Source organism: Pinus tabuliformis, chromosome 9 (genome assembly GCF_031772625.1).
Source record: "Pinus tabuliformis cultivar Carrire ecotype Pingquan chromosome 9, CPIR1, whole genome shotgun sequence".
In the NCBI taxonomy this organism is placed as follows: domain Eukaryota; kingdom Viridiplantae; phylum Streptophyta; class Pinopsida; order Pinales; family Pinaceae; genus Pinus; species Pinus tabuliformis.
This window is the reverse complement of record NC_142307.1, coordinates 1,505,256,854-1,505,283,255: the sequence shown is the minus strand read 5'-3', so window position 1 is coordinate 1,505,283,255 and position 26,402 is coordinate 1,505,256,854. Positions and strand designations below refer to the sequence as shown.

General features: G+C 35.8%; 1 pseudogene; it reads left to right on the top strand.

Annotated features, from left to right (window-relative positions):
- Positions 1 to 9,068: 9,068 nt before the first annotated feature.
- On the top strand, positions 9,069 to 10,837 carry LOC149154314 (pirin-like protein; annotated as a pseudogene).
- The last annotated feature ends 15,565 nt before the right edge of the window (positions 10,838 to 26,402 follow it).

Here is a 26,402-nt window from a genome sequence, read left to right as displayed (position 1 = left end):
AGGATGACCCAGTACTACTAGATGTGCAGGTTGGGAGGATTTTGGATGGATCGCAAATAAATCTACAGGATATTCCCAAGAATCTAGTACAATTGTTACATCATCCAGCATTCATGTAGGTTTAAGAATAGATTTTTCTGCTAATTCCAATAAGTTTTGAGTGGGCCTCTAGCCTGCTAGCTACAACGTTTGTGTGATATCCATAGTCATGAAATTTATTGTTGCACCTATATCAACAAGGGTGTTTTTTAAATATGTACAATTGATATGTATGGTCACTACCAAGTTCCAAAGATCAGTGTATTTACAAGGCATCCCTAACATGGTTTTCAATAATTGGCGAACTAGATTGATAATAGGGGGATCCTTCGTCTTTCTTCCTACCTTTTAATGCCAAGGTCCCTTACAATCTCAACATAAATGGGGATTTATTTTATTTCATGTAACAAGGGTATCCTCACTGACATTTAGTAGTTTGACCTCTAAGTCATATTCTGATGGGACCTTAGGATTTTTAACAAGCAACCTTTTTGGGTAAGTTGGCTGAGTAATTTATTGAGATGGTTTAGGTTGTGTAGTAAAATTTATTACTACTTTAGGAGGGTTTTCTTCCTCACCAAGAGAAAAATATTCCTCTTCATTTTCAAGAGGTGAATTTGTTGGTTGTTCTTCTTGAATAATGACTGCAAGTCCTATTTTATTTAATATCTTCCCTGATATTAACCTCATCTCATTGATTAGAGCTGAAGTGATGGTATAATTAGCGAAGGTCTATAGCTCCACATTCTGCACAGGTTGAGCAAGATTATTATTAGGGTTTGGAATAGGTTGTGCAGGAAATTGGGTAGGTCGAGGAGGATTCGGATTCAGTGGTACCTGTTGTTGACCCATACTCATGGGTAGAGAAAATTGTTGTGCGCCTGTGTTGATAGGCAACTGTTGTGAATTTGGATTCATGGGCAGTTGTTGTTCTTGGAACGAAGGTAAGAGCGGTGGGTTAAACCCTAGAAATAACTGCGAAATATTTGAAGGATATTATGTGTAGTTTGGATAAGATGGTGGTTGGTAAGGTTATGGAGGTATGTATCCATACACAATTCCCCTCTAGCCTTATTGCCAAGAATTCGCTTGTAGTGATTGGGGTCCCCATTGAGAATTAGGCACATAAGGGACCTATTGTTTTTGAGTGAACTACATGTAAGAATCTTGGGACATGGAGGGGTTTTGTTGCCTCTATGGTCTCCTAAAGGGATAGGATGAATATCGTGGTTCTATCCCCCCTTTGTATATAGCTTTCAATCCTCCTAACGAACGAAATTATTTGCTTCAGTTCTTATCGATTCAAATTCTACAAACCTCTAGGGTATTAAGGGGACATTATTTTTCAAGATGTTTCTTCCTAAAATGAGGAAGAAAGATAGCTAAAGTAACATTTTTCTTTTCTCTCTTCCTTTTTCCATTAAGAGAATCTATATGGTTAATAATGGTACTAAGGATATCACTTTTAAACTTTTCCAATAGATTCCCCAATTTTATTCTAGCTACCCCACTTGTGGTTGGTTGGACAACTCTACTTGTAAGTTCTCTAGGACATTTTCCAACTTGGGCTTGACTGTGGGAGTACTTTTTACAATATTCAAGAATCTCGACAAATAATTTTTCATAAATATCACCTGAAATCATAAGGTTAAGTACTTCTATGCAGTCATCCAATACTCATTTTAGAAAAATGGTCTTAACTATGTCTAGGTCAAGAGACACTTGTTTGGATTTTTGGTAGTTTGTAAAGAACCTTTCTAAATAGTCTTCTAGGCTTTCATCTTCATCTTACTGCAATCTAAAGATATCATTCCAAGCATCCTCAGGTCTATATTAGTCTTCGTATTCTTGTAGAAAGGTTGATTGCATATCATCCCAAGATGTAATATTATGTTCCCCTAGACTCATGGACCATCTTAATGTAGTGTTTTTTATGGTGGCTATGAAAAGTTCCAGTTTTTGAGCATTATATGTATAATTATAAATTCTACACAACATATAAAATAAAAACAAAAATGAATCCGGATCTTTGGATGTCATACCATTGAAATGAGGTAATGCTAACAAGGGAATGTTCCTCATATTGACATTCCTAGTAATGTCAAGGATTAGAAATCCAAATGTTTTTGGTTCAATGTTTTTTAGGTTGTCGAATCTTCCTCCTTCTCCTTCCATTATTCCTTCCCACACTTTAATGTTTGTGGCAGTTGGAGATGTATCACTTGCAGAAGATGATGGTTTAGTCACTGTATTATCTGTAATGTTCTAAGGTATTGTCCCCACTGCAGTCTGCACTTCCTCTACCACTTATTGGTTTCTATTGATGTCTCCTCTCCTACTATCACCAAACTTTCCTCCTTTAGTGTTTTCCTTGCATAATTATTAACAAAATTAGTCAGGGTTACAATTTTAGGATCATATATATTTTCTGCGGTTTTAGATGAAATGATTCTACCTTTCCTATGTCTAATCCTTTTCATAAAAACAAAACCATCAAACTCTAACTACATACCAAAAGAGAGGACGAATTAACTTTGGAGCGACTCCACCAAAGTGGATGCGTAGGTTCTTACCTCTTGTCTTACCATCTTATCTCCACCCTTAGGTCATCCTCAATATTACTCACAATCCATCAACAAATCTATCACCGTTTACGACTCGCCGACAATGCAGCCAAAAATAATGGGGCAATTATATGAGTATATATATATATATATATATATATATATATATATATATATATATATATATATATATGTGTGTGTGTGTGTGTGTGTAAGTTTTTTACTCAATACTTAATTATCGACAAGGGAATTATAAATTGTAGAGCTGATTCACTATATGTGCCGAAAATAAATAAGTTGCATTGACTACTACGTATACGGTAGATAGTGAGTACTTCAAATGAACACTTCATTCTACAAACTTTAATTCATTCCATCGCACAATTAATGAATAGCCACACAATTCTCAAACATTGTAAACTGAATATTTTAAATCAGGTAATGAGTTCCTCCATTTATAGGCTCATGAAGTAACAAGATGGACTTAACCTTGTTTCATGCAAGTATTAATTTGAACCAAATCAATTCAATGCATTCAATTATTAAACAAGGAAATCAAAACTAGTACAGGAAATAGTTGATAAGAATCTTCATTATTGGTGCATGTAGGCGAGTGGTGAGATCTCAAGTATTATCCTTCTTGTTCTTAAAACAATCAATCATTAAGTTTGTAACTGAAATACAATTTAAACTAAGAAACTATCACTCATAAGGAAAAACTAGAAACACTAAACTATTTAATAACTTAAAAAAAAAAAAAAAACTTGCCCTGATGGCTTTAGTGGGCCCTTTTCGAGCTACCATGGCAGGATTGAAAACTTACAGAGCTAATAATTAAGTTAACGCACCGATCTTAACAATTGTTGCTCATATTATTAATCAAAAAGAAGGATTACAACTTAACAATTCATAAACATTACAAATCATAGAGTATTAGTGCTCTGTTTCTAATTCTTTGATTCTCTAACCTAATCTCTCTTTGAACAGTAAAATATTTAAAGAATAAGAGATTAAAATATTAACATAATCATATTAAGACCCTTTTTTTTATAAAGAATATGGTTGTTACAATCAAAGTTACAAGAGATAATCATCAAATATGTATAGTTAAATTGAATTTACATTTGTAACTTCGTCCTCATGACACGAAGTGTATGAGGAGGGAGTGAGTCTCAACTGAATAAGTAAGGGAGATGTCTTCAACAAATTTCTTGGTTTCATTGTAGATTATTTGATGAAGTACGAAGTCTGGTACCAGAATCAGATAGTAGAACATTGGTACTAAAATAGAACAAAGGAAAAACTTGTATTGGAATCGAATAAAGGAACACTGGTACTAGAAAAAAACAATATAACATGGTTACCAGAGTTAAATGGTAGAAGAGATGGTACCAGAATCGAATAGTGGAACAACTTGTACCAGAACAGAACAATATGATAAGCACAATAGCCAAGAGATCGGTCCACTAGTCAAGTGCCAGATGGGTGCACGCATGTGGTGATCACGTTCATTGAGAACACGACTATTGGCTGAGTACTAGATGGGTGCACATAAATTTACGAAAACCCGACTGCCAGATTGTTGAAGAGGCTGGACAAATAAGAACATAGGTACCAGATCATTAAGCTACTCGAGTAACGGAATGATGAACTACCCAAGTGTTGGAATGTTGAATGTGTACTAGATGAATAGGAGTGGAGATCCAAAGATCTATGGGAATCAATCAGAGAAATTAGAGAGTAAAAGATCACATAATGTTATTTTTACTACAAGGAAACATAGAAATTGAATCTTGAAATATATATTACCTCATATAGACATCATAAGGCTAAAAGGGCATATACTTGAAGAAAATAGTTGAATAGTAGATATATTCGAGGCAAAATAGGTCAAAAATAGAGGTCAATTAGGGCATTATAAGTATCAAAAGGGAGACCCGACGTGGATGTTGATAGTAATGATAGTATACGTATAAGTTGCAATTGTGATATATATATATATATATATATATATATATATATATATATATATATATATATATATATATATATATATATATATCTCCCAAGATGCATACCTTGTTTCATTTTTGTTTTCATTCTGAAGCTAGCATGTCAAGAGAGTTGGTCCCTCTTGGCTCTTTCTAAATCCACAACTATAATGGATCATACTAGCTTATTATTTTGAAAATATAATTTTTCAACTAGATAATAATACATTCTTTATTTTCCTAAATATCTTTCTTTATAAAAGGGAAAATTTATATCTAGAAACATATTCTTAAAAATAATTTTGCAATAGTAATTTCTAAAACATTTATCCATATATTTTGGTTTAAGGGATCTTTCTTATAAATATTAATATAAGTATTTTCCTACATTCACATTTCCCTACTATATAGGAGGAGTCTTATTTAGAGAATTTATATTTTTAAAAAGTAGTCAATTTATATTGGGTAATCTATTTATAAAATATCATTTTAAAACATGTCTATTTTTAATGAGTGTTCTATCTATAATAGGTCCATTTTTTAGCAAATCAAGTCACTAATGCATGAGTTGCACACCAGTTCAGTTCTATGTACATGAGTTATCACTTATGCATGGCTAACTCCGTTTATTGCTAGCTTTAATTAGGACTAGCTACGTCGTAAGGCATTTGTTTTCAAACAACTCCCTTAGCTTCCACTGTGTACTGGATTGTTGTGTAGGATCGAATTTTAGAAGATTAAATAACCCTCTATTATTGGATTGAAGTGGTTATAGAAAAATTCCTTAGTTGGAGAAAATGATTAACGATTAAAGAATCCTCTACCATCGAATTGAAATGGTTATAGAGACCATCCCCGGTTGGACATAATGTTTAGTGAGAGATATGCATCACACAAGAGCCCACATGAGCCATACTGGCAATGATAAATCATTGTTCCTGGTTTGAAACAATAGGCATTGAACTTGAACATTGAATGGATCTTACAAAAGTGTGATGAGTCACATAGTTGCTCCATCCCTATTTGATTGGTAGCTTCAAGATTTTCCTCTTCCTCGATTCTTCGTTGGTCTTCCTCTTTTCTGGTTTGTCTTTTTTTATTTCTAAGAAAATAGAATAATATGTATTCATTTATTTATGTGGTTATTATTGTAAGAATTGTTCCTGATGCGCCAATATAAGTAGGTGTGTTCCAATAACCAGCATGGGTTATTTCCCAAGTTGACCTCTCTCTTTTACCGATGTTTAAAGGATCAAATATGGATGGAAGGTGATAGGGGTAGCCCCTCATTATAACAAAAAGGGTGGAACCTATCTCTAAGGCATACACCTATCTTTTCCATTCATCTATACAAATGATGATATACATTAACACCCTGTAAAAAAGATCCCTCTTTTTGAAAATTTGACATTTCAAAACTATACAGGGCTAAGCAATGTGAAAATTTGTGTGGCCAATCTCTAGTGTATGGATTTCAATGGAGTTGAGTGTGAAAGCTCAATGAGAGTTAAGTACCCAAAGCTGGTAAATGTCATAGTGCATAATTGTCTTTGGATGTCAACGTTTGAGCTCAAGCCTTATTTGTATCTGCATCTGTCCAAGATGAAGCTTGTTGTATTTAAAGGATTTATTGTTACAAACTCGCTGAAGAAAGTTTCCCTTCATGGGCTTGGTAGAAAATCACCTTTTCTTCCAATTCTCGAATGTTTGGTCACTCTTGAATAACTCTCAATAGAATGTAAATGTTTTAAGCTTAGTAATTCTCTTACTTATAGCATCATTGTAATAGTGTTTTGAACACAATAATTGTATTATATAGGGAGATTTATCATACCAAGCTTGGATTGTAGAACCACACAATAAGCCTCGAGGCATTAAGTTTAACCCCTTCACTCAATAGTTTGAAAGTTTTTTGCATGAACGTTTCCAAAATTGATAAGAAGAAAACTTCTCTAATAGGTTTCATGTTCATAAGTTTCCCTTTGTTGCAAAAAATGACACTTACCTTGCCAAGATGATCCCTATTTACTCATGAGAAGAGATTCTTAAAACAACTTCTTGGTTTGTAAAGAAGTAGTAAAGCATGTGTGTATATATCAAAAGAACATGGAGACTGCTGCCAGACATGTATTGGAGATGATTTACAAATGATTCATGATTGACTTTGTAATTGATTGAAATATGCCATACAAAGAATGAATTGATTTTTGAGGTCAAGATACATTCTCCTCTTTTGTTAAAATTTTATGGAAAATGAATTCTCCCATTTTGTCCTTCACCTACATATACCATACCAATCTTATATGGAAAGTTTTGTTAGTTATTAAGAATCATAGATGATGTCTTGTTGGGGGTAGTTTATTTTGTCATGGCTTCATCATTGTAAGTGTTGATCACTTTAAATCATATTTTCCTTCTCATCTTGTTCATGTGAAAGCCCACTTCATTCATGTAAGGCATCTGATTTATTCTAAAATTACATGAATCTGATTTGTTCTAAAATATTAATTTATTTCAAATGTACAAGCTCACTTCGCTCCAGATAGCAAGTTTGATTTTCATGAATATATCAAGAGATATTTGGATGCTGACTTCAATAGTGTGGTTGGAATCAGGTTAGTAATGTTTTCTGTGATCGCAAAAGCTTTTGGTCTGTGAAAGAATTATGTATACAAAATTTCCCTAGTTTCACCTTTCTTTGTAATCCTCCAGTTTCTTTTTGAAATCCTATTCTTGAATTTTAACTAACACAGACCCTTGATGCACTATTTGCAGTCCTCCTATGTGGGTTTTTTCTATAATCTTTATGCTTCTTAATGTCAATGGTAAAACTTCAGCACTCTACACTTCTTCTAAAGTCTTCATTCTACATATCCACAATTATTTAAACTATCATTCTCCTTATGATTGGATGGAATCCTTTGAGAAGGGTGGTATACATTCTTTTGGTCCTATGTAATGCTAGAGTAGTGACTCCCCATAAATTGAAATAAGAAACAATGTTTTTATTTAGAATTAAAGTGCCATTTCATAAGCTTAGGCCCTAAATTAGAAATAAATTATTTGTTTTTACTATACAACTATAGGTATCAAAATAAATGAACATAAGTAATAAATTCATTACTTCGAATGAGGGACAAGAGGAATTAGTACAACTCACCTCGTGAGTTGTCCTATACAACTACAAGTATGGAAATAAGTGAATATATATGGAAATTAGTGAATGTAATTCATCAATTATTTCTAATAGAACTCACCATGGGCAAGACAAAATAGTTTCTAGAATATTCTCATTTCAGTAAAGGTTTGAAACAATTGTGATCTATGTTAATGGAAAATTCTTATGGGTATGGATACTCAATCCAACCCTATCAAAACATTGACAAAGATTACTGCAGCATAAAATAGGTGGTTGTCTATAGGTGGTAGGTTGACTTTTGTAAAATATTCTCTAGAGGAATTTCCTGTTTATTTTTTCTCTATGTCCTATATCCTTGTTGGAATGTTGGAAGAGAAGATTTTTTATTTTTATTTTCATGGAAATGAAGGAGAGAAAAATATGGAATTGCTCGTCAATTGGGAGAAATAACCAAGGTCAACATTTTTGGTGTGTGGGGTTTAAAAGTATACATTAGTTTGGCAAATCATTAACTACTAAGATCTTTGCATAATGTTGTATTGCAAAAATATCTTGACCCACTGGCTTTTGATTGAATTTGGATCCCAAACACTTATTAAATCTATTGCTTTCATTATCTAGAAATCCCTAGTCCTATCCTTCTCTCTTGGGAAAATTCTTGCATGGATAATGTGGGATGAAGAGAAGGTAGTATTAGGGATAGATCCTTGGATGGGATGTGTGGGGAAACATCATCTCTTGTAGCACATGTTAAATAAATTGAATTAACAACGCATACTAGTACTATCTGATGTTGCAAATCCAACTATTACTGATATTTGGTCAGTGGCAAGAAGGATTGGTGGATTCTCAGTCTTTAGGATTGGAAGGTTTAGATGCAGACCCATAAGGATTACACTTAAATTTTGGATGAGAGTTCTATCAAATTGAGGGTGGAGGGTGATACCTTAGTATGCTCCAACAATCCTGCCATATGACTGTTGATAGCTAGCTTGTGGTGCAAGGATATCTTTGATGATGAAGCAGTAGTAGTAGATTGGTGGTGGGGAAGATTCAGAAAGTTAAATATTCAATGAGATCCAATATTTTTATTTGTTTGACCCTAACGAATAGTTTTTTGACGTGAGAGGTTATACAAAATAGGGCAAGGCAGGGTCCTAGAATTTTCACTCTATACAAATGTGAAGGGGAAAGAATATACAATGTGGTGGTTCATTTGTATTTTTTCTCGGGAGTTATGTGGTGCTATTACTCCTTACAATCTTTGGGTTTTTGCTTTTTCTTTTCAAATGTCTAGTGCTTCGATTTCATCAAAATTTTGGATATTGATATGCATGCGGTCCTGAATTGAAGAATTTGGATCCTTTCCTTCTTTTGGAAAAATTTGCAATTAAATTGAACCTAATTCACTTAGCAAGCAGATCATGAGATTCGAACTCTTTCCCTTCTAATGTAAGAAAATCCTTTGAGCTTGCTTGGGCCATAGTTGGGTTATGATAAACATGATCGGTCTTGATCAGACTGGAACATAAGTTTTCAATTTTGAGTTTAATGTTTTTCATTTTGCTAATGTGGTTTGTCAAGGGAACTATTTGTTTAATGCTAAATTTAATTTGGCTTGAAATTTCTCCTCTTGCTAGCTTTTCGAACCATCCTCACATAGGTACAATCTTTTTCCTTTTTAAAACTCAGTAACACTTTGATTTTTCCATTGTGTGTGTGGTATCTGCTATGGAAGCCTAGGTACTTTTCTTTTTCTTTTACGGAAAACTAATTGTATTTTTCTTTAGTTTTTTTGTTTAGATTTTGAGACTATCACATATATGCTCAAGGTAAACCCATCCAAGAGAAGCTTCATCTGCCAATACTTGGGCCTTTCATGGTTTCATCTATTTATTTACCAGATGTGGATATATTTTCTTCTGTATATTTTAGAAGAGGAAATGGTTGCCTTCTGCGTTGAGAAGATGGGGTAAGCACCCATACATTTTGTTGGTTACTAGATTATCTCAATAATCATGCTCACTATCATGCTCTGCTTAAATTTCTTAATGGGAAGGGAATTTATAGCATCACAGTTGACTAAAAGAAGTTCCATTTATAATGTTTGATGGTTTGTGTGGGACCTTGATCCTATTATTTGTTGATTTGAGAGCAAATTTCGTCAAATAACTTACAGGACATGGCTTGTCTACATGGAGCTTTTACACATCAAGATTTTGTAGGACATAAGGGTACTGTCAAAGCTAGTGATCGGCAAGTTGGAGAATTTTCATTCTCTTGTGGTTTTGATGAACTTTCTTTTAAGGTCAACAATTATTGATATAAGCGTTGAGTATTAGACCTAGGTCATTGGAATTTGTGATAACGTTCTAAGTAAAAGTTTATTATGTTTTTCAGTGCATGAAAACTAGAAGAGGTATAGTCCACTGTGAAATTCCAGCAAGAAAAGGGGCCCATATTAGCTCCCAACTTTTGGTAAATATTTCATCAAAAGACAAAATGTATGTACCTTTGTTTCTAACAAGATAATTTATTTAATATTTTCTATTTCTAATTCAGTTACCGACTTACAAGACATTGGTTTTTTGTATATGATTGAACCTACATATAAAGAATTGGAAGGTAAATATATACCAAAGGTTGAGAAATATGGTGTTAGAGCATTTGTTATAATTGGAGAAGCTTTGGGCATTAAGTCCCTTGCATACAACCAAACTCCAACAATGTTCTTGGATTTCACAATGAAGCCAGGAGTTGCTCTTCATCAACCTATTCGAGAGTGTTTGAATGCATTTGTCTATGTTTGATAAGGTGAGGCAATTTTTGGAGATCTTAGTTCATCAGCTATTGGTGCTCACCAAACTGCTCAATAAAGCTATGGCAATGGATTGAGTGTTTGGAACAAGTCAAATATTCCCCGTAAATTCTTCCTAATTGTGGTGAAGCCACTTAATGAACCAGTCATTCAATATGGTCCCTTTTTTATGAATAATAAACAAGAAATAATTTAGGCTCTTGAAGATTATCAATGTTCTAGAAATGGATTTGAGAGAGTTGTTGGATGGCGTCGTGACACTGTTGGGCTTAGTGATGCTGAATAGACAACATATTGAATTCAAAACTATGATACCAAAATTACTTTTGCTAACATGCCTTCGAGAGCATAAGAGATAATTCTTTAGAAGTACATTCACAAAGTTGCTTCCCTATATTTTTTTCTCTGAGTTCATTGAGTTATGTTCTATTACTCCTTCCCTACATTTCTAACATAGTGGAAACTTTAGGAATGCCCCTTTCAAAGGTAAACCTTGGATTCTGGAATGAATTTATTCAACGCTTCAAACTCTATGATCAACGACATTGGAATGAATTTTCTCAACCACTCAAAATCCATAGCCACCAACTTTGGCCTTGATAGCAACCTTAGCATATATAAAGAAAGCAGTTATAATTGGTAATCAAGACAAATATGATTTCCTCGAAACCCTCATCAAAGATTTGTGTAATGGAACAACTTTTAAGGAATTATTTACTACAACAATAAATCCATCCAAGGTATATTTTGCAGCTACTTGATCTTGCATAGCTCTAGTATATTTATATTTTTAGAGTAAATCAGATATGGCACAAATGAGTTTCTAAAGGATACAAATATGTACATATTTCTCAATTAGATTCCATTATTAATCTTCTCTTTTCTTATTATCTAGCAAGAGAATACACCATACATATTATTGATTTTCCACACCTTAATTGGCATGAGGCACACATATGCCAATTTAAAGGTCAACTAGATAGGCAATACTAAGTTCAACTAAACTATAGCATGGTCATGACAAATAAAATAAATTTTCACAGACTTGTCAAGTGCTTCAACTAAAAAGAGTTTGATTTATTTTAGAAGTGTCCTACCTAGTCATCCGTGGTAGATCCATATTGTCACAAACCCCGGTAACCTCGCATGTAATAATAGGGTGTTAGAATTTTTTTATACAAATTACCACAAGTAATTAACCAATTCACAGCTCCACAATTCATCATTAACCATTAGAGATAATATTCGTTAGTACAATAAGTAAATTGCCATCAAGACAGCAAGTTGCATAACCATTGCATAACCTACTATGGTAGTGTAATGACATAAACTGTCTCATGAATCCTTGCATCCATTTCTTGATATCCTTAGCCTTATTAAATAATCATGTACTAGGACATTATGGTTGTCACATTAAATAAAGAACCATCAACATCAAGGACTCATCATTATCAAATTGACACAAAAGGCAATCACACCATTTGAACACCAATTTACCCTGGAAACCCTGTAGGGTGAAAACCAGCAAACGTTTAATCTTATTATTAAACGCTCGTGAGGAATTTCACCCCTCACTCAATGGCTTATAAGGGATTCCATCCCTTAACCATTGTTATCAAATCATTACAATAAGTTATCATTAAGTTATCACATAACTAGCTAAAAGCTAATACATTTTCCATGTAATCTTTCACTTACATACCACCACATGCAACATTCCTTGTAGCATGATGGTTTTAGTAATGGACAATCCTGGAACTTGAACTCATCTGCATGGACCAATAATCCTTTTCCTGCCACCATGTTAAACCTCACTTTCCTTTGGCATCAACCACCATCGTTTCCTGTCAATGTAGTTGTCAACAAGCTTTGGCAACAATATTAGATACATTATTAATCAAGCAATAAGCAGTCTCTAAAAGTGATCTTTCAATGTCTACTCATGCACATCTACTCATCTTCATGAACAAGCATAACGTACTAATTAACTAGTACATATATTCAAGTAAATTCTTATTCTACTTTTCACAATGCTTATTCACACTAAAGCAAATCTCTCTTGAAGAGATCTAACCGTTAGTTTCACAAGTCCATGTTTCTTTTTTTTAAACATATAACACATTGGTCATGTTTACATACCAGGTAATACTATTGGTAATAACTATTGTTCTGCGCCCTTGCACATGCATTCCTGTCACATAGTTATTTTTCAAGAGTTTATCATAGTTTTTCTAACATGCAAAGAACACATACTTGAAGTATGCACTCTGTAACGAGACTTTCCAAACATAAAAAGCTGCCTGCTGCAGCAATAATAGACATCCGAGGGATTGAAGGGCTGGGAGTCTTGTACCAGCGGTTCATTTCAAAGTCAAATGCGCATGAGAATTTACCGGTTGTGCAGAGGAAGGACCATGCATGTCTCTTCTTGATCTTGATTTTTATCCATCTGGTATCTTCTCCTCCAATACCCGTCTGATAGGAACAGAGAGTTCCATTTTTTTGCACACACTCCTAAATTGGACGGTGCTGGCCAGAGGAAAGCACAACAAGATCCTTTCTATTACCTTCTTCTGGAAGCCCACTCCATGGCTCTGCTTTTCTAATTTCAGGCAAACTTCCGAGAGAAGTTGCTTGTCATTTTTGGGTTTGGACTCAGCATTATCTGTCTGCGTCACCACGAATGAAATTTGGTAAATAAATTTATCCACGAGTCTTTCACGTTATGAAAGAGATAAGATGGGATCAGAAAAACTTCATGAAAATGATCAAATTGAACTTAGAAGCAAAGAATAGTATCAAGAAATGATCGTTATTTGGAAAACAAGAAAAATATCAAGAAACTGATTTCAAAAACCAACAAAGATTCCATTAATGGTTGCGACAACATGAATCTGAGCACTCCATCGAGATGCTAATCCACAACATGGACTAACCCACCAAGCTACTGTTATAGGCCCAAAATGCATTAAAACAAATGTGCGAGCTGACGAAATCCTCCCTAACCTTAGAACAATGACTGCATGACCGAACAGACCGAGCAATGGCAAAGTCAAGGAAAAAATGAAACACAGAATGTGAAATATATAGCACATTCTCCTTGTATCAGATTAGGGGTAAAATAATAAATAAATAAAAAACATATGTTGATTCAAGATACCTAAGAAACAATCGTCCCCACGCCTCATGAGTCATAATATTTGCCGAGCATGAGTGGTCCAGTTTCGTGTATACTGTAAATCAAAGAAAAGATCGTGACATCCCTGTAACAGGGTTCGTCTGCGGGTTTAATGGACGACAACAGTCCACGTTAAGCAACAACCAGACCTTTTCAAAATACCAACTTTTACCAAACGCTCTAAAGTGCCTCCTCTTTTACTCTTTGCATCTAACTTCTGCAGAAAAGGAATCAATGCCAACGATAAAGAATCGAAGCTCCCAGGCATAAGACGGTGCAGTAGGCTAAACTCTTCCATGAAACCATGTCCACCGAACCTCTGTTCCCTAGAATGTAGAACTCAAATACACTTTCTAACCTTAACATATAATGGAATTGCGGCCACGCTTCTCCTTCCATTTTACCATACCGAGAATCGGTTCTCCATACCAAGAATCAGTTCTGGATACTAAGAACCAGTTCCGAAACTACCTATTAACTCTTCATAACTGATTTGTAATGATTTTTTTTATTTATTTTACCATGAGTTATTTTGGGGATGTTACATACTCCCCCCCTTAACAGGAACACCGTCCTCGGTGTTCATCACTTGTTGGAACTTGAGATTTTACTCATGATATAACCATCTAAATCACACAAAATGTGATCTTTCCTCTTTTAAAATTAAAGATTTCATTCCAAGAATGACAACAACCAAAATACTAATGATATAATCATAAGAAAGATCATTAGTTATAAGCATCAATAGTCATAAGCATCCATAATTGCAGAACTATGCAAGTTCTAATTTCCATTACTTGACCCGTATTCAATTTCATAATAAACAATTCTTTGTGTCAACTTACCATTACTTACCATCTATTCCTAAAAATCATGAATACTTTCATGTAAGCCTTTTAATAGTGGTTGGACAATTCTTCAACCCTTCATGGTAAGTAATTCCTGTAATATATGACTAACAAATTCAATTGCATTAGCCACTATATTTTGAGTCAAATGAAATACTTTTGACTATCCATCAATTGTGCAATGTCAGATGATTTTTAAATCGCAGTACTTTTACAAGTACTTAAAGAGCACTAACACTAATCATCAAATGATAAATCACTGCTCTACATGCACACTGAACGAATTTTCACTAAAGACATCCACAATGTACTTCTAGAAGTACCAAAAGAGCACCTAGCTCTCTAATCATCAAAACAGTCAATCACTGCATCATTTGAAAAGGGTCTTAGCCCCTACTAAGACTTTCACAAGATTAGTAATACAACAAAGGAATTAAAACTTCCAATAACCCCTTATTGAGTACTAAATTCATTTCCTGTTAAACGTGCATAACATATTTTACACAACTATATATAGAATTCATCTTTAACATATCATATAGTTGATTCATTAATTTCTTTAGCTATGAGTACCATAATAAGCTAAAGAATTCCCAACCCATGGGAACTAGTTTCCACAACCAGATCGAGTCATTTTCACATCCAGACAGTTTCTTTGACAGAGACCTTACTAGGTCTAACATGGGATTCCACTGGCCAACCAGCTCAAGACTTCCAATGTCCACATAAAATATTTTCCCTCATTGATATAATTTATCTCTAGGGAGAGGAAATCCAGGCAGACAAGTACCATCAACCCTTCTGGGCAGGTAACTGTCATCAACCTAAGGCATATCCGGGTAGACAAGTACCATCAACCCCTCTGGGCAGGTAGCTGCCATCAACCCAAGGCATACCAGCCTTTCACAATCCAGGCAGACAAGTACCATCAACCCCTCTGGGCAGGTAACTGTCATCAACCCAAGGCATTCAACCCTTTCTCAATCCGGGCAGACAGGTACCATCAACCCCTCCAGCCAGGTAACTGTCATCGACCCAACTATCCGCAACTGTCTGGCATGTTAAATTTCTCTTTTGTTACTCTTTCTCAAAGTAATTTACACAATGAACCATATGAACATTATTATTAGCACAACAAACATGCATGTACACCATGCATTTACACTTAACCCTCAACATGGGTCCACAACATCTAGATTGATGGGAACCATATCTATCATACACGTTGTATACATGCAAATTTTCCAAATAACATAATTCATGCATATCATATAACATCATTCTTTCTCATTTATGATTGCATTTCACATTGCAGCTATTTATGTGATGAGTTTTTTTGTTGCCATTAAGCTACCACTACTTAATCCCATCAGCAACGTTAGTTATAAATATGCATCAGTTAACACGTATTCAATTTCCAAGAATGTGCATGCTTACAATATTGTCATGTATAAAAGCATATGAAAATACTCATTAATGTATAAATGTCAACAACAGTTGAGTTAATACTCTCAGCATTCCCAATTTTGCCATAGTCTGTTGTTCCAATTCAAATCATCATTAATGGAGTATTATCTTACGCTTACTATGGCTAGCTTGGGTCATGCATTGTTAATGTAATTAAACATAATCTCTCTAACATACAAAGATCATAACTCTATATCACAATGACTAATCTTTGTGCATACCATTGCTTATCATATAAGCCTTTCACTAGAATACTACCATCATTTCATACAACAAACTACATACCTCTTTATTAAAGGAAGTCATTTTAACCTCATTCTACTATCTTCCCTTTCAGGGAATTATCAAACATATCCATCTTTATATATAAAAATCAAGATACAGAACAAGATTTACTTATCCATCCAAAATCAAGAAATCAACACAACTCATCTAGCAAGACAATCTCTTCAAAATATTATTGTCTTCAAGAAAGTTAACATGATCACTCTCTCTATGTACACACAGAGTCATAGTTCCAAAGTCACAACAGCTACCATTATGCAACATGTGTTCTCTAACACAATTACTTTACTTCAATGCACATAGTTCTTTTCATGAAACAAGTAAGGATTTTGGTTCTTGTATGAACACTATTCTAATGTGTCTTTAAGGAAAGAACCTCTATTTTTATTTTCAAGAAAATTCTCATAAAATCCTTCATCTTCATACATGAAGTATGCACACTCTTCTAGAATGAAACTATATTTAAGTATATATATAATACACTCTTTCTTCAAGAAAGTTAGAAATGAATATCTATGTGCCTAGAAGCACATCTTTAGCTATCTTTATCATGCATGTAATGCATAATCATTTCACTAGAACTTAGAAACTAACTAGAATCATAATGCAATTAGCATATATATATATATATATATATATTTGCAAGAAGATTTTATCAAATAAAGATACATATTTTAATTCAAGAAAACATGGCCACCGTCCATGCTATGTCCTCAAGACATTTATATGCCTCATCCTCTTTTCTCAAGAAGATACTTTGGCTATATTTAGCAATGATTTTATAGACAAGAGACAAGCATTTCACACACAAGACTCACGTGGAGTCTTTCTAATAGGAACTACCTATTTTCTTTACCAAGAAAACATACAAAATAATCAATCTTTAACTGCATGCCTTAACACATTTTCTTTACCAAGAAAATCTATAAAAGAACCATTCTTTTATTGCATGCATTCAAATACTTTCTCTACTAAGAAATCATATAAAACATTCATACGTGTTCTTCAAGAAAGTGAGCAAGATACTTATCTTATCCTTGGATCAACATTCATAACTAACAAATTAAACCACCCTTACCAGAAGCAATTACTCTACTTATGCAATTAGAAGCATAATCTCCAAAGTGTCACACATGCACCAGAGTTACCACTTGGTGCTATATGTAACAACTATCATAACACTACTATGTGACCATTCTAGAATAATGACTTCAAGGAGACATTACGAAAATCATTATCATCAACACACTATAGTTATCATTTTCCAACTCCTTAAGCATGGTCAAGGGAATACTCACATGCACATCGAGCGCTATCTGGTCATCACCAGATTTAGCATCTTCTACAAGATTCTGGCACTCGAAGCTTGCGTTATCTGGTCATCACCAGACTTAGTGATTCTTTTTTCCCATCTCCGTCTGTCCTTACAGCACGGTCTTCTTCCTTCTCCTTGCTTCTTTTCCTTTGGAAGCATCTATAGTTGGGGAAGGTAATTAGAGTTTACTGACAACTGTATTAACAAAGGTAGTCTATTTATGAATAATTATTGCATGTAATTATACCATGAATGGGTCCTAGAAATGTTACCCACTAAACATGCCTCTACAATTAACTTCACCCTGGAATGCAACATGCATAAGAAATCCATCATTCCCATAGTAGAGATAAATTCAACCATCGTTAAATCAAGGCTCCAATGGTTTTTATTTCCCAACAAGTAATGATTAACATAAACACATACCATGCTAATGGATTTCACTTAATTAGAGGGTAATCATCATTAAATCTATTAAGACATAAGCATATACTATTCATCATGCATTCTCATGGTGAATAAAATTAAGAACTCTTCTCATAAACAACTGGAACTATAGCACAGAGAGAGTAAAAATCTTCATACACACACTCCATGCATGTGACATCAATCAACCTTCACTTGTTTTCGAATTTTAATAATCTTAAGTCCAATTCAATTAATGCATATAAGTTCTATGGGTTAGTCATACAACACTAACCAATCTCAACTACCAATCGTCTTCATGCATCCATTACAAGACTGAATCAAAAGTTAGTTATGAAAATCAAGTCTCGCTACTTGACTCATTGCATGTTTTCAATATCTAAGGGGGTTGTTCTAATGTCCTTTTAAAACAATTTTTCATCCTATTCAAGGATGTTCCCCATAATTTATATTCATGCATTGACTCATTAAGTTTTGTTCATTGTAACTTCAATTTTGTTTTTAAAAAAATGAATCATTGTTATTGCCATATTTGCAAAGTAAAAGTTGGTAGTTGATTGTCACCTTCCTCAATGAGTGTTCAATATTGTTCTAAGTGTGACAAAAGTTTCAATGTATTTTATCCTCATCAGGAATATAATGTCATGAACATAGCTATGCAACAACTTTATTACTTACTACTCAAAACAGTTTAAACATGAATCACACTTATCATACCAGAAATAGTGTACTATGTAAATCAATATCTGAGTGATTAAACTCATACCTGAGTTAATTCTCACTGGTGGCATACCTCCATCTATTTCCCGCTTACCAATTCCCAAAGGCGCCAGTGCTGCAACATTTAGCTCTGATACCACTTGTCACAAACCCCGGTAACCTCACATGTAATAGTAGGGTGTTAGAATTTTTTTATATAAATTACCACAAGTAATTAACCAATTCACAGCTCCACAATTCATCATTAACCATTAGAGATAATATTCATTAGTACAATAAGTAAATTGCCATCAAGACAACAAGTTGCATAACCATTGCATAACCTACCGTGGTAGTGTAATGACATAAACTGTCTCATGAATCCTTGCATCCATCTCTTGATATCTTGAGCCTTATTAAATAATCATGTACTAGGACATTATGGTTGTCACATTAAATAAATAACCATCAACATCAAGGACTCATCATTATCAAACTGACACAAAAGGCAATCACACCATTTGAACACCAATTTACCTTGGAAACCCTGTAGGGTGAAAACCAGCAAACATTTAATCTTATTATTAAACGCTCGTGAGGAATTTCACCCCTCACTCAATGGCTTATAAGGGATTTCATCCCTTAACCATTGTTATCAAATCATTACAATAAGTTATCATTAAGTTATCACATAACTAGCTAAAAGCTAATTCAATTTCCATGTAATCTTTCACTTACATACTGCCACATGCAACATTCCTTGTAGCATGATGGTTTTAGTAATGGACAATCCTGGAACTTGAACTCATCTGCATGGACCAATAATCCTTTTCCTGCCACCATGTTAACCTCACTTTCCTTTGGCATCAACCGCCATCGTTTCCTGTCAATGTAGTTGTCAACAAGCTTTGGCAACAATATTAGATACATTATTAATCAAGCAATAAGCAGTCTCTAAAAGTGATCTTTCAATATCTACTCATGCACATTTACTCATCTGCATGAACAAGCATAACGTACTAATTAACTAGTACATATATTCAAGTAAATTCTTATTCTACTTTTCATAATGCTTATTCACACTAAAGCATATCTCTCTTGAAGAGATCTAACCGTTAGTTTTACAAGTCCATGTTTCTTTTTTTTAAACATATAACACATTGGTCATGTTTACATACCAAGTAATACTATTGTTAATAACTATTGTTCTGCGCCCTTGCACATGCATTCCTGTCACATAGTTATTTTTCAAGAGTTTATCATAGTTTTGCTAACATGCAAAGAACACATACTTGTAGTATGCACTCTGTAACGAGATTTTCCAAACATAAAACGCTGCCTGCTGCAGCAATAATAGACATCCGAGGGATTGAAGGGTTGGGAATCTTGTACCAGTGGTTCATTTCAAAGTCAAAGGCGCATGAGAATTTACCGGTTGTGCAGAGGAAGGACCATGCAGGTCTCTTCTTGATCTTGATTTTTATCCATCCGGTATCTTCTCCTCCAATACCCGTCTGATAGGAACAGAGAGTTCCATTTTTTTGCACACACTCCTAAATTGGACGGTGCTGGCCAGAGGCAAGCACAACAAGATCCTTTCTATTACCTTCTTCTGGAAGCCCACTCCATGGCTCTGCGTTTCTAATTTTAGGCAAACTGCCGAGAGAAGCTACTTCTCATTTTTGGGTTTGGACTCAGCATTATCTGTCTGCGTCACCACGAATGAAATTTGGCTAATAAATTTATCCACGAGTCTTTCACGTTATGAAAGAGATCAGGTGGGATCAGAAAAACTTCATGAAAATGATCAAACTGAACTTACAAGCCAAGAATAATATCAAGAAATGACCGTTATTTGTAAAACAAGAAGAATATCAAGAAACTGATTTCAAAAACCAGCAAGGATTCCATTAATGGTTGCGACAACATGAATCTGAGCACTCCATCGAGATGCTAATCCACAACATGGACTGACCCACCAAGCTACTGTTATAGGCCCAAAATGAATTAAAGCAAATGCGCGAGCTGACGAAAGCCTCCCTAACCTTAGAACAATGACTGCATGACCGGACAGACCGAGCAATGGCAAAGTCAAGGAAAAAATGAAACGCAGAATGTGAAATATATAGCACATTCTCCTCGTATCAGATTAGGGATAAAATAATAAATAAATAAAAAACATATGTTGATTCAAGATACCTAAGAAACAATCATCCCCACGCCTCATGAGTCATAATATTTGTCGGGCATGAGTGGTCCAGTTTCGTGTATACTGTAAATCAAAGAAAAGATCGTGACATCACTGTAATAGGGTTCATCTGCGGGTTTAATGGACGACAAGAGTCCACGTTAAGCAACAACCAAACCTTTTCAAAATACCAACTTTTACCAAATGCTCTAAAGTGCCTCCTCTTTTACTCTCTGCATCTAACTTCTGCAGAAAAGGAATCAATGCCAGCGATAGAGAATCGAAGCTCCCCGGCATAAGACGGTGCAGTAGGCTAAACTCTTCCACGAAACCCTGTTGTAATGACCCCAGACGATGTAAATGTGAAATTTTACTGTGGTAAAAGACACTATGACAGTTGTTGTTTTATGTTTAAAAAACAAAACTTTGACAAACTATTTTATTAAAGTAATTTAAATATTTTCTTGAAATGCTGGCAGCCTCTAGGAGGTGGATTTCAAAGAAAGAGATCAGTTGTAATAACTGATTGAAACTACCCTCCCAAACAGGAAAAGTCCTGGCTGTAGGGAGGAAGTTCTGTGCTGTTGGGACAGACAGAAGAGATCTTTTCCAAGGAAAAGGAAAAGGAAAAATACAAAGGAAAACTGGTTAAGTCTGGTAAGGACCAGATAACCAGGCACAAGGTGCACAGATCTTGTTGAGGGCTTGAGGCCTGCAAGATGGCTCGGGGGGAGAATTCCGTCTGAGAGATGGATCTCATGGCTGGGTGGAAGAGCAGAATCAAAGTACAGGTGACTTGCTTGAGTACCTATTTATGACTCTGGTGAACCAGGTATGGTTTCAAACCGCAGAGTCTCTGTTGAATTTAATGAGAAATATACAGTGAACTTACAGTAGTCAAATAAGTCTGTGTTTCATTCTCTTAGAAACTGTCATATTATTAATGTAACTGCACAAGTGTAGTATTAAATTAAAGGACAGATTATCAATCGATAGACATGACCTGAAAACTAGTCATGCTGTTAATAAAGCTACATAGGTGTAGTTTGATTCAAAGACCGATTATTGAATGAGAGTCATGGCACGAAACAATCAGAGAGACAGAGGTATTTTAAGTAAAGAAAAGCTACTAACGAGACAAACAGTCCCGAATACCTTGAATATAATCAAACTGTTAATATAATGTGCCAACAAGAACGAGACTAGAAAACCTCAGAGCCTAGGTAGAAACCACCGGCTGTAGTCAGATTCTAAACTCGTCGACAGGAAGGAGAAGAATCTATTGTGATTTATAAGGAACTGTTGAAATGCGAAGATTAAACATACTGTTCCAGACAAGGAAATTTATTCTGTAGTTGTACGAGATGGAGAGAGAGCCATACCGTAATCGGTGATAACTAATGTTATCAAACCACAGTGCTCGCAGATACAATAGCAGAGGTACCAGTTCATTAAAGAACAATAAAGGAAAACCGAGATATCCAAACAGGAACCCTGTGCATGCTACATCAGAGAGGAAAAACTCCAGACATGTGTATATTCCGACATTCTTATAAAGAAAGGAAGAAGTATGGTATTGCTAATATAACTAACCGAGAGCATCCATTGAAAAATTAGCAAAGACGAGAGCCGCATAGAAATTCCAGAACGCATGACTCGAAACGATAAGCATAACTTGAGTAAATCTATGAGCTATGTCGTCGCTGAGATGAGCAACTTATCCATAGTGAAAGGCAGAAACCAATGATAACAAAGTAAACAACCATGCACTGTATTAATAATGCTAAGTATACAGACTATATTAACAAATTGCGCAAAGCGTAAGCTGCCCTGAGGGCTCAGACAGAGTAACATTTTCATATATAAATTACAAAAAAATAATACCCGGTTAGTGTAATCTTGGAAGGGTAACAACTGTACATACAATGATAAACGGAAAACTTCAAAATAGAGCCTGATTCCGCTAACCCCAGAACTGAGCATTACGGCCAGATCCGGTGTCGTATGTCTTATATCTAATACAGAAAACCAAAACTCTGGGTATGCCGCAAGGGCAGTTATACAACAAAAATTAATCCATAAATACATGAAATAGAACACATGAGTTCCGCCATGGACGATAACTCATCAGGGCAGGTCATTGACTCAAACCAGACAATAAAACATAAATGTAAACCATGAGGGTCCTCCTTGGAGAATACCTCGGCAATCGAAGCAAAGAAACCAACATATGAACGGTGGTCTGCAACAAACCATAATGCGAACAGCTCAAGATCAAGGAACTCTGAGCTCTCGTATGCATGGGAAAAGTAAATAAGAGTTGAGAGCTTACCTGTAGCCGTCGAGAGGGTTGAACCGTCAAGATTAGTCACCTTGACACCATCGGAGGGGTTTGAATAATCCCATCTGCACGCGCTACCAGCGAAAAGGATCAAATAAGCATGAATCGCTACAATTAACAATAGAACTGTAAACACAAACCAGTAAATTTAGACAGAGGGTTATTACCTGAGTAAGCCTAATGCTGGGCACTTCACGGCTTCCGGAGAGGTTGCAGGTTGTGCAGACGACACTGGGGGTTTCGAACCAGCGTCTGAGCACCGAGGCAGAGCCAGAAGGGCAGTGCGAACAAATAAACCCTGAGCTTGCTCCGATGAGTTATGTAATAACTTAAAACCCTCGCACACATCCCAACCCTTTGATCCAAGGGTGAGATCTCGACCGTCCAAGCAAAGCGGGAAAAGGAAGCGAGAAGGCCGAGAAACCCAAACCCGAGGTGTCATATGGCTGGATGGGCAAGCCATGCCACCTGCCCTAGTGTGGACTGAAAAGTCAACTATTCATAAAACATATTATAGCGTAAACATGGTACCATGATAGCATACGCAATTTAGATTGCAAAGTAATTAAGCGTTAGGCTAACCAGTGTATTATTACAATGATGCATGGCATAAAGTTTTTGTCTATGCGGCATGGAGTTTAAACATGCGGCAATGCACAAAGTATAAAGCATATAGTATAGCGAAGCTTATATGTATGGCATACATTAATTTTTTTTTTTTCTGTGTATATGTGAACAAGGTTGTGACAAATTGGTATCAGAGCCCAGTTTCAACACTGTGGCCTTAAGCATGACATGTTTCACTGTGCAGAAGCTTATACCATGCATACATATGAAAGCTAATAAATTCATTAACTGTTGTTCTGTCTATTTAGGGGTGAAATACATAATTATAACAGCTAATAGTTAAACCAGAAAAAGTAACGAAATGCAAGGAGCTTGCAGCAACCCTTGGGAAAACCCAGAGCTGTGGGTACAGTTGGGTGAGGAAACACGAAGTACCAATCTTGCAATACTGGAAACTGTTCAGGAGTTGAAAAATGAGATGGCACGATTGCGAGAAGGCAACGCGCGTTTGACGGTAGAACAAGAGAGAATTCTGAAGAGTTTGTCGGACAGGCAAAACCCACCCTTATCTAACCCCAGCGTGGAATAGCAGAGGATGACAGAAGGACAAGACTATCAGATTGAACCTGAAAATTCAGAAGGCAAATAGGATCATTCTGATAATGTACCAGAGTAGCAAACCTCAAAACGTCAGAGAATGGAGCTGCAGGGAGAATTTCGAAAAATTAAACCCCCACATTTCGATGGAGAACAGGAAGAAGCAGTTGAAGCATGGTTAATAAATATGAATAAATATTTTCAGTTGTACGAGTATGATCATAACTTGAAGGTGACACTGGCTATCTTCAAGTTACAAGGTAAGGCAACCTTGTGGTGGGAGGAAATCAAGATTGTGAAGGGGGTAAGTGAACGGACCATTACATGGGAGAAGTTTCAGAAATACTTCAAAGAAAGGTACCTGACCGAGCACTTCTACGATGAAAAGGCAAGAGAATTCCATGATTTAAGACTGGGGCAACAGACTATGGACGAGTTCATTAATCGCTTTACCTCTCTGCTACATTATGTACCTTATATCAAAGAGGAAAAAGCCAAGGTACAAAGGTTTGTGAGCAGCTTACCTTCATATATAAGAGAGAGGATTGAGTTTGACAATCCTAGGACCATCGATGAGGCTATTCGTAAAGCAAGGATCTGCTACCGGCAGAATAAACAGAAGGGGGATGCTTCAAATAAAATATGGAATGAAAAAAGGAGTAGTCGGATGGTTGGAAGCAGCAAAGGAGGTCGCAGCAATGGAGGTAAGGGAGCTGGTAAAGGATTAAACAGTAGAACTGTAGCAAAGAGTGCGCCCCGAGCTAGGCCAATAAGTGAATCTAGAGTAAGTGAGCAGCCTGTTAGGCCAGAAGGTGAAGGGATGACCAGACCCCCAGTTCAATGTTGGGGCTGTGGAGGACCTCACTATGTTAAAAACTGCCCACAGCGAAAGGGGACGGACCAGATTTCCCAAATTCATGAAGCATCGACCGTTGGGGACGTGGCACGTAGTGTACCAAGAATTAACGCAGCCTTGGAGGACCGCCAAGCGGAATACCAGCCGCCTATGCTGGAATTTGAAGGTAAAATTTCAAACCTTTCTATAGCTGTTCTTATTGATCCAGGAGCTACTTTAAGTTATATTAGCCCAAAGATAGTAGAACAATGTAAGTTAAAATCTCAAAAATTTAGAAATCCGTGGTTGGTCCAATTAGCTACAGGAGCCAAGAGACGGGTCTTGGCAAAAATAAATAATTTCTCTTTAACCATAGCAGGACAGCCAATAGTGGCGGACCTAAACGTACTACCCTTGGGTTCATATGACATTCTGATTGGGATGGATTGGCTGGAGAAACACTGGTCCTTAGTGAATTGCAAGACAAAAACCATTTACTATAAGAATGACCGTGGTGAGCAACAGGAACTGCAAGGAATCAAGCATCCCGTACAGATTCGACCCATTACAGCATCTCAGTTAGCTAAATGCATTAAAAAGAAATGTCAAATTTACGTTATTCAGGTGGGTTACGCAAATCAGAAAAATAAAACTGCTATGCTGGGCAACATTCCGGTGGTACAAGAATTTGCAGATGTTTTTCCAAAGGAAGTACCGGGATTACCACCTAAAAGAGATGTGGACTTTACCATTGAATTGATTCCGGGGGCAGCACCCGCGTCACGGGCACCATACCGAATGAGCGTACCAGAACTAACAGAATTAAAAATGCAACTGCAGGAGCTGCTAGCAAAAATTACATCCGTCCCAGTGTATCACCCAGGGGAGCCCCAGTGTTATTTGTCAAAAAGAAAGATGGGACTTTTTGGATGTGTATTGATTATCGTCAGCTGAATAAGCTCACGATCAAAAATAAATATCCTTTGCCCCGGATTGACGAACTTTTTGATCAAGTGAAGGGGGTAACGGTGTTCTCTAAGATCGATCTTCGATCTGGTTATCATCAGATTAGAATTAAAGAGGAGGATATCGCTAAGACAGCTTT